Consider the following 18,829-nt stretch of genomic DNA (forward strand, 5'->3'; position numbering starts at 1 on the left):
GTCTAGCAAGCTATTAACATAGCAGGGGATAAGAAAATCTTAATTAAACAGAACTTGCAATAAAGAAAGCTTAAATAGGGCTCTCTTTACAGGAAGTGTTTATGGAAGGCTGTGCAAGTCACATGCAGGGAGGTGTGACTAGGGTTCATAAACAAAGGGATTTAACTCCTAAATGGCAGAGGATTGAGCAGTGAGACTGCAGGAGCATGTTCTATACACCAAAACTGCTTCATTAAGCTAAAGTTGTTCAGGTGACTATAGTGTCCCTTTAACCCCTTAAGGACCAAACTTCTGGAATAAAAGGGAATCATGACGTGTCACACACGTCATGTGTCCTTAAGGGGTTAACAAGGGGCGGTCATCCTATTTAACTATCATGAGGCTGATTCGCAAGCTGACTTGGCTTGCAGCAACCTCTCAGTTCCATCTAGTCTGCGTATACATTCCTGGTATCCATAACACAGCTGCTGATGCTCTTTCACACTCTCAATTTCAGGTCTTCTTCCAGGAACTCCTTACTGCCCACCAACTACCATCCAGGATTCTTCCTTTCCGCAAGCTAATACTGGATTAAATGAGCTATTACACCATGCACAGGCACTCGAGCACCACGTACTCTCACCCAACACCACTATCACTTACGCTAGGGCACTGACTATTTTTAACAAATTCACTGCAGAGTTTCACCACTAAAACCATGGTGGCTTTTGCCTCCTGTCACCTACATCTCAAATTATCACATAATACCATTAAATTTTACCTTTCCGGGGTACAACACCACGTCCTCACAAACTTTCCTAATCACGCACCTTTTTTAACATCCTACCCTATTAAGAAAATCCTCAAGGGTATTAACAAGATTACAGTTCCCCCTGCACTTCCAGATTGCGAATAGATGGTCCTATTTTTAGGCACATCTTCACCAACTTTGCATCTTCTTATACATTCCATTACCTATTAGAAAGTCCGAGCACAAGTTAAAAGGCCATTAGGCCTAAACTTGTGGGAGGAGTTATGGCCCCTATTTAAAATCCTAGCCCCTACTCACCTTTGCCGTTCAAGCTGTTTGTCCCCACCCACCTATATATATACACATTTCACCTTTGTGGGCCCTCTTTTTATTACAGGCCTACTTGTACATTGGTTTAGGCCAGGGCCGCCATCAGCATGACAACCATAATGGTTGTCATGGGCCTGGCGGTCCTGGGGGGCCCGGACTACTCTGGCAGTCCGAGCCCCACATTCCTTATGTGCACATACATATATATATATATATATATATATATATATATATAGTGATTTTCGCTATATATCTGTGCACTTGGTCCGCCTTTCCAGCTCCTCTCTGTAACTTTCCTGCGGCCGCACGGCTCGCAGGCCGATCTCGCGAGAGTTCGTCAGAGAGGAGCTGAAAAGGAAGACAGTGTGTGCTGCTGGGCCCCCCTCTACAATGTACTGCGGCTGGCTACCTCCACCATGCAATCTCCCCCCTCCCTGGCATGGTAAGAAGGGGGGGGGGAATAACATTTAAATACACACAAATACATTTTTTTTTAAATGACTCCCCTCCCCCCTATTTTACACACACACTGCATCCTTACAAGCACACATTCTGCCCTACATTCACTAAACACACTCTGCACTGCACACACACACACTACATTCACTAAACACACTCTGCATTACACACACTACATTCACCAAACACAATCTGCACTACTCATACTACATTCACTAAATGCACACTACATTTACTAAACAAACTCTGCACTACACACACACACACTCTGCACTACTCACACTACAGTCACTAAACACACTCTGCACTACTCACACTGCATTCACTAAACACAATTTGCACTACATTCACTAAATACACTCTGCACTCACTACAAACACACATTTACTAAACACACACTACATTCACTATACACACTTTACACTCACTACAAACACACTACATTTACTGAACACACGTTGCACTACACACACACAAACTACATTTGTCACGATTCGGGGAACCCAACACGCTAACACACACACAGACGCATACACAGAAAGTGAGCGAGCCTCCCCTCGCAGCCGCCCGCGGGATCCTGACATTACCCCCCCCTCGAAGACCGCCCTGAGGGCGGGAAGCAGAAGGCTTCAGAGGAAACCGGGCATGAAAGGAGCGGACCAGAGAGGGAGCGTGCAAATCAGAGACCGAAATCCAAGACCGCTCCTCGGGAACGTACCCCTTCCAATCCACCAGATATTGCAACCCACCCCTAGAAACACGAGAGTCGAGGAGGGCAGCCACCTCGTATACGTCACTAGAGACAGCGCGAGGGGAAACGGGCCGCCCGAGGGGATGAGAGAACCGGTTACACAGTAAGGGCTTCAAAAGGGATGTGTGAAACGTGTTCGGAATACGCATGGAAGGAGGCAAGTCCAGGGAGTAGGAAACGGGGTTAACCCTACGCAACACCTTGTAGGGGCAAAGAAACCGGGGAGCAAACTTCATCGAGGGAACCCTGAGACGGAGATTCCTGGAGGACAACCACACCCTATCACCCGGAGCATAAGAAGGGGCCGCACCTCTATGGCGATCAGCAAACCTCTTCTGAGCAGCAGCCGAACGAGACAGTGCCATATGGACCTGATCCCACATCTTCCGCAAAGAAGCGAGGTGCTGGTCCAAGGCGGGCATTCCCTTGTCGGAGAACGCACCGGGAGGGACAGTAGGTCGAAACCCATAAGCAACCTCAAAAGGACTTAAGCCAGTAGACGAATGAGACACCGTATTCCTGGCAAATTCAGCCCACGGAAGGAGGCGAGACCAGTCGTCCTGGTGCGCATTAGTGAAGCAGCGCAAATACAATTCCACAGACTGATTAGCACGTTCGGCTGCACCATTAGATTGCGGGTGATAGGAGGAAGTGAACGACAAGGAGACCCCCATCTCAGCACAAAAGCCCCTCCAAAACCGAGAGACAAATTGGGGGCCCCTGTCAGACACGATATCCTGAGGTACCCCATGCAAGCGGAACACTTCTTTGGCAAACACCTGAGCCAATTGAACCGCAGAAGGAAGCTTCCTAAGCGGAATAAAGTGCGCCATTTTAGAGAACCTATCCGTCACAGTCAATATCACTGTCTGACCATCAGAAAGAGGAAGGTCCACAATGAAATCCATGGATAAGTGGGTCCATGGTTTCTTGGGTATAGATAGAGGCATAAGTAGACCCTGGGGTCTCACATTAGGGGATTTACACTGCGTACAGACCCGACAAGCCTGTACAAAATCCACTACGTCTTGCTTAAGTGAAGGCCACCAGAACTGTTGAAGTAGGCCCTTATAGGTTTTGGTAACCCCCGGATGACCAGCAGTTTTGGCGGTGTGAAATAAAGTTAACAACTTTTTTCTGTCATTAGTTTTAACGTATAGTTTACCAGCCGGCGTCTCAGGGGGTGCTTTTGTTTGGTAAGTCTTAACACTATTAAGGAAAGGAGATGAAACAACCAAACGGGTAGCAGCTATTATCTGAGACGCAGGAACAATAGGTACAGGAGTCGGGTTAACAAATTCTAACGGTTCATGCTGTCGAGAGATAGCATCAGCTTTGGCATTACGGCAACCAGGTCTATAGGTAATAACGTATTGGAAACGTGAAAGAAATAGAGACCATCTAGCCTGCCGGGCAGATAACCTTCTAGCGTCAGCTATATAGGAGAGGTTCTTATGATCTGTTATAACCATGATTTTGTGTTTAGAACCCTCTAATAAGTACCTCCATTCCTTAAAAGTTACCACAATAGCTAATAGTTCCCTGTTACCAACATCGTAATTCTTTTCTGGATCAGACAACCGTTTTGAAAAGAAACAACAGGGATGGAGGGGTTTGTCATACGACAACCTCTGTGACAGTACAGCTCCCACACCCGATTCAGAAGCGTCTACTTCCATAACAAAGGGAAGAGAAGGATTAGGGTGGTGCAGCACTGGAGCAGAGGCAAATGCCTTTTTGAGTGTTTCGAAGGCCTTAAGGGCTTCGGAAGTCCAAACCCTAGGGTGTAGACCTTTTTTAGTCAGCTTCGTTATAGGAGAGATAAGTGGTGAAAAGTTCTTTATAAATTTCCTATAATAGTTGGCAAATCCTATAAAACGCTGGATAGCCTTAAGTCCTTGGGGAAGTGGCCAGGACAGTATGGCTTACAATTTAGCAGGATCCATACTGAATCCCTGTTCAGTAATTATGTATCCAAGGAATTGCACAGAGGTCTGATCGAACAAACATTTTTCTAACTTACAGTAGAGTCCGTTCTGTAATAACTTCTTGAGCACCATCCTAACATGGTTATGGTGTGACTTCAAATCAGGAGAATACACAAGTATGTCGTCAAGGTACACCACGGCACAGACATGTAATAGATCCCTAAGGACATCATTTATGAGGTCCTGAAACACAGCAGGAGCATTACACAGTCCAAAAGCATGACCAGATATTCGTAATGCCCACTGCGCGTTTTAAACGCTGTCTTCCACTTGTCATTCTCCTTTATACGGACAAGGTTATAGGCCCCCCTGAGGTCTAATTTAGTGAAGAACTTAGACCCTTTTACACGATCAAACAACTCAGTGATGAGGGGGATAGGGTAGGCGTTTTTAATCGTTATGTTGTTCAGACCCCTGTAGTCTATACATGGCCTCAAGTCGCCCTCTTTCTTTGCCACAAAAAAGAAACCAGCACCAGCAGGAGAGGAGGACCTTCTAATAAAACCTTTAATTAAGGTTTGTACTCCTCCATGATCTGGTTTTCTTTCTCAGAAAGAGGGTAGACTTTACCCCTAGGAGGCATAGTACCCGGTAACAGGTTTATGGCACAGTCATACTCCCGATGTGGAGGTAGCTTATCTGCCTCCCTTTTTTCAAAAACCAATGCAAGGTCTGCATATACAGAAGGGACAGAAACAGAAAGTGGTTTAGCCGTAGGCACATTGAGTGAACAAACAGGACGTACATGAGCCATACAGTCTCGTTGACAAGATTCCCCCCAGGAGAGTATATCTAAACAACCCCAATCCACAGGGTTGTGTTTAAACACAACCCCCACAGGGTTGTGTTTAACTAACCAGGGAAAACCCAGAACGATGGAGGCAGTAGGGGAGTTAATTATTTGGAAGGTTAACCTTTCCTTGTGCAAAGCACACACAGACATAACTATTTCTTGGGTTTCATGGGTTACCAGAGGTTTCTCAAGCGGTCTACCATCTATGGCCTCAACGGCCAAGGGTGTGGCCTTTTGGATCAAAGTCAAGGTTGCGGTTTTGGCAAAGTTCTCATCCATAAGGTTGTCTGCCGCTCCTGAATCGATCAAGGCTTTAGTTGTTATTGTGGTTTTATTGACCAAAAGAGAAACCGTAATAAACGGTCTGGAGATGGACACACGAGGGGACAAAGTCATAACACCCGAGGCCGACCCCTCTCTAGGCCTTAGGTGCTGTAGTTTCCCTGTACCTTAGGGCAGGCATTACAGTGGTGCCCCCTCTTTCCACAATAAAGGCATAACCCCTCCCTTCTACGGTACGCTCTTTCAGCCTCAGTTAACCCCGTAGCACCCAATTGCATGGGTTCGGGGGATGGTTGCCTAGGAGCGGGTAATGCTAGTAATGCAGTACTGGGTAGAGCAGGTAACACCCGTGTATCCAGCCGTCTTTGACTACGTCTCTCTCTAATACGGTGTCAGGATCGGGACAGGGATCCAACACGCAGCGTACAAAGAGTGGAAAGGTACGTATACCGGGCCTTAGAATGGCCGGACTAACGTACCGAGAGTAAAGAATAGTCAGAGACAAGCCGAGGTCGAGGGAAGGAGAAGACAGATAAGCGAGAGACAAGCCGGGTCAAGGGATAACAGAGAAGCAGGGTAGTACAACGAGCCGAGTCAAAACCAATAGAGCAAACTAGAATACCAGAGCACTGAGTGACTAGACAAGCTAGAACCACGACAGGGCAATGAGCTGAAGTAAGGAGTAAGCTTAAATACCCTGGCTCTGGATGGAAATCACGCCTCTGACAAGTACCGATTGGATATCGGACACTTGAGTGACAGATCGCTCGTGATAGCGTCATGACGTCACGTATTGAGCGTCCTGCTAGAAAAGGACGTGGATTCCTCGCGGCCGGTGTTTAAGTGACTGGATGAACCGCGAGGAACGGAGGAAACCGCTCGCCTGGACGGATACACCACCAAGTCTCTACCTCCCTTAGAGGTAGAGGCCTCAGGTACCCTGACAGTACCCCCCCTCTCAGATACGCCCACCGGGCGGAATGAACCGGGGCGAGATGGGAAGCGGAGGTGAAATGCTCTGCGAAGGCGAGAAGCATGGACGTCCTCCTGAGGTACCCAACTCCTCTCCTCAGGACCATATCCCCTCCAGTCGACCAGATATTGCAATTTTCCCCTTGAAATTCTGGAGTCAATGATGGAGCTGACCTCGTACTCCTCCCGACCCTCCACCTGAACAGGACGAGGCGAGGGGACCTTAGAGGAGAATTTGTTGCAAATGAGGGGTTTCAACAAGGAGACATGAAAAGAGTTAGGAATGCGCAAGGCAGGTGGCAGAGCAAGGCGATACGCAACCGGATTGATACGAGTGAGAACCCTGTAAGGGCCTATGTAGCGAGGAGCAAATTTCATGGATGGAACTTTTAGGCGAATATTCTTAGTACTCAACCATACCCTATCCCCAGGAACAAAAACAGGAGCCGCTCTTCTATGTTTGTCAGCGTGTTTCTTGAACAGCGAGGAACTATGTAATAGAATTTGCCGAGTCTGATCCCATAATTTCTTCAGGTTGGCGACATGATCATCAACCGACGGTATCCCCTGAGAAGAGGAAACCGAAGGAAAAATCAAAGGATGAAAGCCATAGTTCATGAAGAAAGGGCTAGAGCGAGTTGAATCGCAAACAAGGTTATTGTGTGCGAACTCCGCCCAAGGAATCAGACCGACCCAATCGTCCTGGTGTTCGGAAACAAAGCAACGCAGATACTGTTCGATCTTTTGATTAGTACGTTCAGCAGCTCCGTTAGACTGAGGGTGATAGGCAGAGGAGAAGTTCAATTTGATGCCCATTTGAGAACAAAAGGATCTCCAGAAACGTGAGACAAATTGAGAACCTCTATCAGAAACAATCTCTGAAGGAATCCCATGTAGGCGAAAAACTTCTCTCGCAAAAATCTCCGCCAATTCAGGAGAAGTCGGAAGTTTAGGTAATGGCACGAAATGGGCCATCTTAGTAAATCTATCCACCACCGTGAGAATAACAGTCTGTCTTTTGGAAGCAGGCAAATCAACGATAAAGTCTATGGACAAACAGGACCAAGGTTTCTCAGGAATGTCCAAGGGGTGTAACAGGCCACATGGGGATGCATGAGGTAGTTTAGTCTTGGCACAAGTCTCACAAGCTGCGACGAACTCCTCAATATCTTTTCGAAGTGAAGGCCACCAGAAATCCTTGGATATCAGAGAGTATGTCTTGCGAATACCAGGATGACCAGCTATTTTACTTTCATGAAAACATTGTAAGAGCTCCAGTTGAAGTTCAGGAGGAACAAAGTTTCTTCCCTCAGGAGTGTTTCCGGGAGCTAGATGTTGTGACTTCAAGATCTGGTCAAGTAGCGGAGAATGAATTTTGAGACTGGTATTAGCAATAATATTGCATTTGGGTACAATGGAAGACAAAAGTGGTTCAACTGAAGCAGAGGGTTCATATTGGCGAGATAGCGCATCGGCTTTAGAATTCTTTGAACCAGGTCTGTAAGTCAGAACGTAATTGAAATGGGTAAGAAACAACGACCAACGAGCCTGCCTGGAGGACAGGCGCTTGGCCTCTCCGATATAGGACAAGTTTTTGTGGTCTGTCAGAATGGTAACAGGATGTAATGTACCTTCCAATAAATGTCTCCATTCTTTCAAAGCCTTGATGACCGCTAGTAATTCTCTGTCACCAATGTCATACCTGCTTTCAGTACCGGTCAATTTTTTAGAGAAAAATCCACATGGATGTAATGGTTTATCAACACCCAACCTTTGAGATAGAACAGCACCTAAACCAGTCTCTGATGCGTCTACCTCGAGCAAAAAAGGCAGAGAAGTGTCAGGGTGAACCAAAATTGGAGCGGAAGCGAAAAGCTCCTTGAGAGTCTTGAACGCAAGGAGAGCTTCAGTAGTCCAATTCTTAGTATCAGCCCCCTGTTTGGTCATGTTCGTGATAGGTGCAATAATGGAAGAATAGCCCTTAATAAAGCGCCTATAATAATTGGAAAAGCCAATAAATCTCTGTATGGCTTTAAGACCTGTGGGTAAAGGCCACTCTAGAATGGATTGGAGCTTATCCGGATCCATCTTAAATCCCTCCCCAGAGATCACATAGCCGAGAAAGGTTACCTGGGTTTGATCAAAGCTACATTTCTCCAACTTGCAGTACAAGCCATGCTGGAGAAGCTTGTGCAAAACCCTCCTGACTTGCTTGTGATGAATCTCAATCTCACTAGAATGAATGAGTATATCATCTAGGTATACAATGACGCACTCTTGCTGAAATTCCCTAAGAACCTCGTTTATCAGATCTTGGAATACCGCTGGCGCATTGCATAACCCAAAAGGCATAACAGTATATTCATAGTGACCATATCGAGTATTGAATGCCGTCATCCACTCATGTCCCTGCTGGATTCTCACCAAGTTATATGCCCCTCTGAGGTCTAACTTGGTGAAAATTGTAGAGCCCTTCAAACGATCGAAGAGTTCGGTGATCAAGGGAATCGGGTAGGCATTTTTAATGGTTATCTTATTCAAGCCTCGATAATCAATACAAGGTCTCAAAGAACCATCTTTCTTTTTAACAAAAAAAAATCCAGCCCCGGCAGGGGAGGAGGACCTCCTGATGAATCCCTTGTCTAAATTCTCGTGAATATATTCCTCTAGGACTGAGTTCTCCTTTATAGATAATGGGTATACATGACCTCTGGGAGGCATGGTACCAGGGAGTAGGTTAATTTTGCAATCAAAGGACCTGTGTGGGGGTAAGGTATCGGCTTTCTTTTTGTCAAATACTGCCTTTAAATCTAGATACTGAGGCGGAATTTGTGTCTCTGTAGGATTGTCAGAGGTATTCGATGTATTAGTTAATCCAAGAGGTAAGACCTTCCGCAAGCATTTTTCTTGACAATTCTCTCCCCACGAAACTATCTCCCCTGATTCCCAATTAATAATAGGGTTGTGTCTCCTCAGCCAGGAGTACCCCAGGACTATGGGAATAGACGGAGAAGAGATGAGCATTAAGGATATATCCTCTTTATGCAGGATGCCAACAGTCAAGTTAATCGGTATGGTCTCATGGAAAATAACAGGCTCAAGTAATGGTCTACCATCGATGGCCTCGACAGCCAGAGGTGTCTCTTTTAACTGGGATGGAATAGTATGCTTGGCAGCAAAACCCTGATCTATAAAGCTCTCAGCAGCTCCAGAATCGATTAGTGCCATAGTCTTAACTACTCCCTTCTCCCACTTTAAAGAAACGGGTAACACAAGCCTGAGCTCCTTGTAGTTGTGAATAGAGGACAAAGTAGAAACACCCAAGGCCTGTCCTCTAGAGGAACTTAGGTGCGAGCGTTTCCCGAACGATTGGGACAATTTAGGCGTAAATGACCCCTGACTCCACAATACATACATAAACCCTCCCTTCTCCTGTACTGTCTCTCCCTTTCAGTGAGATGAGTACTGCCTATCTGCATAGGTTCAGGAATACGTAAGTCTTCGAACTCAGAGATTTGAAAGGTAGGCGCTAGTTTAAAGGAGGGTCTACGGGTCCTATCTCGAGTGTTCTGCCTCTCTCTTAAGCGTTCATCAATACGAGATATAAAAGAAATTAAATCCTCCAAATTTTCAGGGAGTTCTCTAGTAGCGACCTCGTCAAGAATTACATCTGATAACCCATTCAGAAACACATCTATATAAGCCTGTTCGTTCCACTTAACTTCTGCCGCCAAGGATCTGAACTCTAGTGCATAATCCACAAGTGTTCGATTGTCCTGTTTAAGGCGCAACATTAATCTAGCTGCATTGACCTTTCTGCCAGGAGGGTCAAAAGTTCTTCTAAACGCAGCTACAAAGGCATTATAATTATAGACTAGTGGATTATCATTCTCCCATAAAGGATTGGCCCATCTCAAAGCTTTTTCAATGAGCAGAGTAATAATAAATCCAACCTTTGCTCTATCTGTAGGATAAGAGCGGGGTTGTAATTCGAAATGGATGCTAATCTGGTTTAGAAAGCCACGACACTTCTCCGGTGACCCGCCATAACGTACTGGTGGGGTAATACGGGAAGAAGCACCTACAGTGGCTACCTCTAGACCTGAGACTGCAGGAGAGATAGAAGGAGTACGTGTCTCCTCAGGTGGATTACTAGCACGAGACAAAAGTGCCTGTAGTGCCAAAGCCATCTGATCCATCCTATGTTCCATGGCGTCAAACCTGGGATCCGAAGAACCAAGCTGACTGTTTGTACCTGCAGGATCCATTGGCCCTGTCGTAATGTCAGGATCGGGACAGGGATCCAACACGCAGCGTACAAAGAGTGGAAAGGTACGTATACCGGGCCTTAGAATGGCCGGACTAACGTACCGAGAGTAAAGAATAGTCAGAGACAAGCCGAGGTCGAGGGAAGGAGAAGACAGATAAGCGAGAGACAAGCCGGGTCAAGGGATAACAGAGAAGCAGGGTAGTACAACGAGCCGAGTCAAAACCAATAGAGCAAACTAGAATACCAGAGCACTGAGTGACTAGACAAGCTAGAACCACGACAGGGCAATGAGCTGAAGTAAGGAGTAAGCTTAAATACCCTGGCTCTGGATGGAAATCACGCCTCTGACAAGTACCGATTGGATATCGGACACTTGAGTGACAGATCGCTCGTGATAGCGTCATGACGTCACGTATTGAGCGTCCTGCTAGAAAAGGACGTGGATTCCTCGCGGCCGGTGTTTAAGTGACTGGATGAACCGCGAGGAACGGAGGAAACCGCTCGCCTGGACGGATACACCACCAAGTCTCTACCTCCCTTAGAGGTAGAGGCCTCAGGTACCCTGACATACGGTTATCAATAAGGATTACATAGTCGATAACATCATCTAGAAGAACAGGCAGTTCCCTGGATGCTATTTCATCCAGTATGTAAGCGGCCAAACCCTCCTGAAAGGCTGTTAGGAGGGCGTCGTTATTCCAAACCACTTCAGCTGCTAGAGTGCGGAATTCGATAGTATAATCCGCTACAGATCTGTTACCCTGTCGAACCCTAAGCAGAGCTTTGCCAGCAGAGGCAACCCTACCGGGTTGATCAAACGTGCGTTTGAATGCTGACAACAAATCTGCAAAGGACATAGGAGACATATTCTACCACATCGGGTTTGCCCATGCAAAAGCTCTCCCGGACAGGTGGTTTATCAAAAAGGCAATTTTGGATCTGTAAGTGGGATAGGAAAGTGGATTCATCGCCAAATGGATGTCGATTTGATTGAGGAAACCACGACACAATGCTGGGTCACCACTATAGCGCTGTGGCGGTGTCATATGGACTACATGAGCAGGAACGGGTACTGGAGTGGCAATGGGTTCGGGCACAGCAGCAGCCGACTCCTGGACGGCAGGCTGCAAGTGTGCAGTACAAGCCAGTATGGTTTGCAAAGCTTGAGCAAACTGATCCATACGGTGGTCCAAGCCATCCATTCTAGCCTCCTGATTAACTAGGAGCTGTGGTATGTCAGCAGGTTCCATTATGGTCCTGTTGTAATGTCACGATTCGGGGATCCCAACACGCTAACACACACACAGACGCACACACAGAAAGTGTGCAGTACCGGCCCTTAGAGTGGCTGGGCTAAGCACACACAGAATAGTCAGGAGACAAGCCGAGTAAGGGGAACTAGAAGACAGGATAACGAGAAACAAGCCGAGGTCAAAGGATAGGAGAAAGTCACAAAGTCAGTATAACAAGCCAGAGAGTACGTAACCAGAAAACACAAGTTCAGAATCAATACTAGTAAGCAAAGACCACAACAGGGCAGGGAGGAACAGGAAAGGTAAGTATTTAAACCCTGTGGTTAATTCTGATTGGATAACTTCCCATCAGAATTAACAATCACACGTGGGAGATCTATGTCTCCCACTGTGATTGTCGTACTGTGTCGACACTGACTGGCTGCTATTAGCTTACACTGGAAACCTTTTTTCTTTGTAAAAGCACGCTAAAGAGACACCAGATATGATTGGCAACTGTCAAAGCACGCTGGCAGTGTTGTGCAGGGCACACGCTGAAGGAAGGCCTGACAGAGCCGCTTGAAGGACACTGACTGGCTGCTATTAGCTTACACTGGAAACCTTTTTTCTTTGTAAAAGCACGCTATAGAGACACCAGATATGATTGGCAATGTGCACTTGAACAGTTCTGCAGAGCACACACTGTAGGCCTGACACACCCGCTTGAAGACAAGTAACTGCTATTCAATCTATAACAGTGAAAAACAAATTTTGGTTTTAAAAGCACGCTATAGAGACACCAGATATGATTGGCAATGTGCACTGGAACAGTTCTGAAGAGCACACGCTGAAGGAAGGACTGACAGAGCCGCTTGAAGGACACTGACTGGCTGCTATTAGCTTACACTAGAAACCTTTTTTCTTTGTAAAAGCACGCTATAGAGACACCAGATATGATTGGCAATGTGCACTTGAACAGTTCTGCAGAGCACACACTGTAGGCCTGACACACACGCTTGAAGACAAGTAACTGCTATTCAATCTATAACAGTGAAAAACAAATTTTGGTTTTAAAAGCACGCTATAGAGACACCAGATATGATTGGCAACTGTCAAAGTACGCTGGCAGGGTTGTGCAGGGCACACGCTGAAGGAAGGCCTGACAGAGCCGCTTGAAAGACACTGACTGGCTGCTATTAGCTTACACTGGAAACCTTTTTTCTTTGTAAAAGCACGCTAAAGAGACACCAGATATGATTGGCAACTGTCAAAGCACGCTGGCAGTGTTGTGCAGGGCACACGCTGAAGGAAGGCCTGACAGAGCCGCTTGAAGGACACTGACTGGCTGCTATTAGCTTACACTGGAAACCTTTTTTCTTTGTAAAAGCACGCTATAGAGACACCAGATATGATTGGCAATGTGCACTTGAACAGTTCTGCAGAGCACACACTGTAGGCCTGACACACCCGCTTGAAGACAAGTAACTGCTATTCAATCTATAACAGTGAAAAACAAATTTTGGTTTTAAAAGCACGCTATAGAGACACCAGATATGATTGGCAACTGTCAAAGTACGCTGGCAGGGTTGTGCAGGGCACACGCTGAAGGAAGGCCTGACAGAGCCGCTTGAAGGACACTGACTGGCTGCTATTAGCTTACACTGGAAACCTTTTTTCTTTGTAAAAGCACGCTAAAGAGACACCAGATATGATTGGCAACTGTCAAAGCACGCTGGCAGTGTTGTGTAGGGCACACGCTGAAGGAAGGCCTGACAGATCCGCTTGAAGGACACTGACTGGCTGCTATTAGCTTACACTGGAAACCTTTTTTCTTTGTAAAAGCACGCTAAAGAGACACCAGATATGATTGGCAACTGTCAAAGCACGCTGGCACAGGTCTGCAGAGCACACGCTGAAGTAGGCCTGAATCCCAGACGCTTGCAGACAACTAACTGCTCTTCTATTACAGTGAAAAAAAAATATTTATTTTAAATCTAAAGCTTAAGCTATTGTAAAAACAGATATGAGTGGTGGCACTGGGCAAGAGGGCACAGTATCCACTGTGAACCTCACACAGAAGCTGGCAGGCAGGCAACTGCACTTCTATTACAGTGGAAACAAAATTTTGGTTTTAAAAGCACGCTATAGAGACACCAGATATGAGTGGCAACTGTCAAAGTACGCTGGTAGGGTTGTGCAGGGCACACGCTGAAGGAAGGCCTGACAGAGCCGCTTGAAGGACACTGACTGGCTGCTATTAGCTTACACTGGAAACCTTTTTTCTTTGTAAAAGCACGCTAAAGAGACACCAGATATGATTGGCAACTGTCAAAGCACGCTGGCACAGGTCTGCAGAGCACACGCTGAAGGAGGCCTGACACCCAGACGCTTGCAGACAACTAACTGCTCTTCTATTACAGTGAAAAAAAATTATTTATTTTAAATCTAAAGCTTAAGCTATTGTAAAAACAAATATGAGTGGTGGCACTGGGCAAGAGGGCACAGTATCCACTGTGAACCTCACACAGAAGCTGGCAGGCAGGCAACTGCTCTTCTATTACAGTGGAAACAAAATTTTGGTTTTAAAAGCATGCTATAGAGACACCAGATATGAGTGGCAACTGTCAAAGTACGCTGGCAGGGTTGTGCAGGGCACACGCTGAAGGAAGGCCTGACAGAGCCGCTTTTTTCTTTGTAAAAGCACGCTAAAGAGACACCAGATATGATTGGCAACTGTCAAAGCACGCTGGCAGTGTTGTGCAGGGCACACGCTGAAGGAAGGCCTGACAGAGCCGCTTGAAGGACACTGACTGGCTGCTATTAGCTTACACTGGAAACCTTTTTTCTTTGTAAAAGCACGCTATAGAGACACCAGATATGATTGGCAATGTGCACTTGAACAGTTCTGCAGAGCACACACTGTAGGCCTGACACACCCGCTTGAAGACAAGTAACTGCTATTCAATCTATAACAGTGAAAAACAAATTTTGGTTTTAAAAGCACGCTATAGAGACACCAGATATGATTGGCAATGTGCACTGGAACAGTTCTGGAGAGCACACGCTGAAGGAAGGACTGACAGAGCCGCTTGAAGGACACTGACTGGCTGCTATTAGCTTACACTAGAAACCTTTTTTCTTTGTAAAAGCACGCTATAGAGACACCAGATATGATTGGCAATGTGCACTTGAACAGTTCTGCAGAGCACACACTGTAGGCCTGACACACCCGCTTGAAGACAAGTAACTGCTATTCAATCTATAACAGTGAAAAACTAATTTTGGTTTTAAAAGCACGCTATAGAGACACCAGATATGATTGGCAATGTGCACTGGAACAGTTCTGGAGAGCACACGCTGAAGGAAGGACTGACAGAGCCGCTTGAAGGACACTGACTGGCTGCTATTAGCTTACACTAGAAACCTTTTTTTCTTTGTAAAAGCACGCTATAGAGACACCAGATATGATTGGCAATGTGCACTTGAACAGTTCTGCAGAGCACACACTGTAGGCCTGACACACCTGCTTGAAGACAAGTAACTGCTATTCAATCTATAACAGTGAAAAACAAATTTTGGTTTTAAAAGCACGCTATAGAGACACCAGATATGATTGGCAACTGTCAAAGTACGCTGGCATGGTTGTGCAGGGCACACGCTGAAGGAAGGCCTGACAGAGCCGCTTGAAGGACACTGACTGGCTGCTATTCGCTTACACTGGAAACCTTTTTTCTTTGTAAAAGCACGCTAAAGAGACACCAGATATGATTGGCAACTGTCAAAGCACGCTGGCAGTGTTGTGCAGGGCACACGCTGAAGGAAGGCCTGACAGAGCCGCTTGAAGGACACTGACTGGCTGCTATTAGCTTACACTGGAAACCTTTTTTCTTTGTAAAAGCACGCTAAAGAGACACCAGATATGATTGGCAACTGTCAAAGCACGCTGGCACAGGTCTGCAGAGCACACGCTGAAGTAGGCCTGAATCCCAGACGCTTGCAGACAACTAACTGCTCTTCTATTACAGTGAAAAAAAATTATTTATTTTAAATCTAAAGCTTAAGCTATTGTAAAAACAGATATGAGTGGTGGCACTGGGCAAGAGGGCACAGTATCCACTGTGAACCTCACACAGAAGCTGGCAGGCAGGCAACTGCTCTTCTATTACAGTGGAAACAAAAGTTTGGTTTTAAAAGCATGCTATAGAGACACCAGATATGAGTGGCAACTGTCAAAGTACGCTGGCAGGGTTGTGCAGGGCACACGCTGAAGGAAGGCCTGACAGAGCCGCTTGAAGGACACTGACTGGCTGCTATTAGCTTACACTGGAAACCTTTTTTCTTTGTAAAAGCACGCTAAAGAGACACCATATATGATTGGCAACTGTCAAAGTACGCTGGCAGTGTTGTGCAGGGCACACGCTGAAGGAAGGCCTGACAGAGCCGCTTGAAGGACACTGACTGGCTGCTATTAGCTTACACTGGAAACCTTTTTTCTTTGTAAAAGCACGCTATAGAGACACCAGATATGAGTGGCAACTGTCAAAGTACGCTGGCAGGGCTGTGCAGGGCACACGCTGAAGGAAGGCCTGACAGAGCCGCTTGAAGGACACTGACTGGCTGCTATTAGCTTACACTGGAAATCTTTTTTCTTTGTAAAAGCACGCTAAAGAGACACCAAATATGATTGGCAACTGTCAAAGCACGCTGGCACAGGTCTACAGAGCACACGCTGAAGTAGGCCTGACACCCAGACGCTTGCAGACAACTAACTGCTCTTCTATTACAGTGAAAAAAAATTATTTATTTTAAATCTAAAGCTTAAGCTATTGTAAAAACAGATATGAGTGGTGGCATTGGGCAAGTGGGCACAGTATCCAATGTGAACCTCACACAGAAGCTGGCAGGCAGGCAACTGCTCTTCTATTACAGTGAAAACAAATTATTTCTTTTAAATCTAAAGCTTAACCTATTGTAAAAACAGATATGAGTGGTGGCACTGACTGTGCAAATGGGCAAGGCATCCAACCTGACACAGAAGCTGGCAGGCAGGCAACTGCTCTTCTATTACAGTGAAAACAAATTATTTCTTTTAAATCTAAAGCTTAACCTATTGTAAAAACAGATATGAGTGGTGGCACTGACTGTGCAAATGGGCAAGGCATCCAACCTGACACAAAAGCTGGCAGGCAGGCAACTGCTCTTCAATTACAGTGAAAAAAAAATATTTCTTTTAAATCTAAAGCTTAACCTATTGTAAAAACAGATATGAGTGGTGGCACTGACTGTGCAAATGGGCAAGGCATCCAACCTGACACAGAAGCTGGCAGGCAGGCAACTGCTCTTCTATTACAGTGAAAAAAAAATATTTCTTTTAAATCTAAAGCTTAACCTATTGTAAAAACAGATATGAGTGGTGGCACTGGGCAAGTGGGCACAGTATCCAATGTGAACCTCACACAGAAGCTGGCAGGCAGGCACCTGCAATTACATTACACAGGAAAAAAAAAAAAAAAAAAAAAAGCAGCCCTAAAAATGTTCTTGCCCTAAAAAGGGCTTTTTGGGGTGCTGTCCTTACAGCAGAGATCAGATGAGTCCTTCAGGATTGTAGTGGACACTGAATACCCTAGCCTAGGTATCAATTTCCCTATCTAATCAGCAGCAGCTAAACTTTCCCTCCTCTCACTAAGCATGCAGCTTCAGAATGAATCGAAAATGGATGCTGGGAGGGAGGTTGGAGGGTGTGGAAGGGAGGGAGTGCTGCTGATTGGCTGGAATGTGTCTGCTGACCGAGAGGCACAGGGTCAAAGTTTGCCCAATGATGACAAATAGTGGGCGGATCGAACTGCGCATGTGTCCGCCCGCCGCGGCAAACGCGAACACGCTAAGTTCGCCAGGAACTGTTCGCTGGCGGACAGTTCGGTACATCACTAATAATGAATAAGCCAAGAATTAGCTCCCCTTTTCTCTACTATAGAGTATAGGAAACAATAGGGGAATGCATTTTGCACTATCTTTCTGAATATTTGGCTTTTTAGAGGCATTAGACATGCCTTAGTTCAAATTTCAATTTCAAATTTTATAGCTCTTGGAAGGTAGAAGAACTACCACCTTTATTATTTTTTACATTTTTTGTGCATTTTTTATACATTTTTTATAGATTTTTTCTAATTTTTATATAGTGTAGAATTATACTTTTTGATACATTCATGGTATCATTTTTGAACATCTTGGCTTGTGCATATTACATTATGCAGTGTGCATGTTGCCTTATGCAGTATGGAGTCAGGCATTCATGCACACAGGCATATGAATATATCAATACATGTAATATAGGTTATTGGTGTGTTCGTTTTGTTTTTTATCAATAAAGTTTATTCATAAGATCTTCAGACCAGTAATATCTCTTTAACCATTTTGCAACTCCCCTCTGTATACTCCCCACTCATCCTCCCATTTAGAAATAGTCTTTTTTGGACTCTCCTTCAACATCCTAGCTTGTCACTATGATTGACAGCTGAAACAAAGGTTGAACCCCTGCGTGATGTCATCACGCATGTCACATGACCGCACAGGATGCACGAAACCCAGAAGTGACCAAATCTGAACCACAAACAGCTGAAGAAAAACGGAATCATCCGTAGAACAACTATTGGGACTGATTGGGGGTGGTATATATTAGGGGATGTTTGTAATTAGGATTGTATGCATTTGTACTCAGCATTGTTGTTAAAGATTGTCCCTGAGGAAGTCCCTAACAGGGAAGAAACGCGTTGGACTGATATATCTGCTATTATTTACTTTGATGTAAGTAATACATGTTTTTTTTACTCTTTATTCATACAGTCATTTCATCTATTTTTTTGTACCTTACTTTTATATGAGATTTACATGCACCAAGCATTGAAGCAAGAAGGCACACCAAGTATATCTTTGAAGGCATTTCTTGGGATGTTAAAGTGTGAGTGAACACTTGGCACTTACCTATATATCCAATTGTATTACCTACAGTATTGCACTATGCC

General features: G+C 45.4%; 1 protein-coding gene across 1 annotated transcript in view; it reads right to left on the bottom strand.

The window, feature by feature from the left end:
• Positions 1-18,829, bottom strand: part of PAPPA (pappalysin 1) — a 2,329,021-nt gene that overhangs the window by 245,943 nt on the left and 2,064,249 nt on the right. The gene's annotated exons all lie outside the window — the stretch shown is intronic.

The sequence above is a fragment of the Pelobates fuscus genome, chromosome 9 (genome assembly GCF_036172605.1).
Source record: "Pelobates fuscus isolate aPelFus1 chromosome 9, aPelFus1.pri, whole genome shotgun sequence".
Classification (NCBI taxonomy): Eukaryota; Metazoa; Chordata; class Amphibia; order Anura; family Pelobatidae; genus Pelobates; species Pelobates fuscus.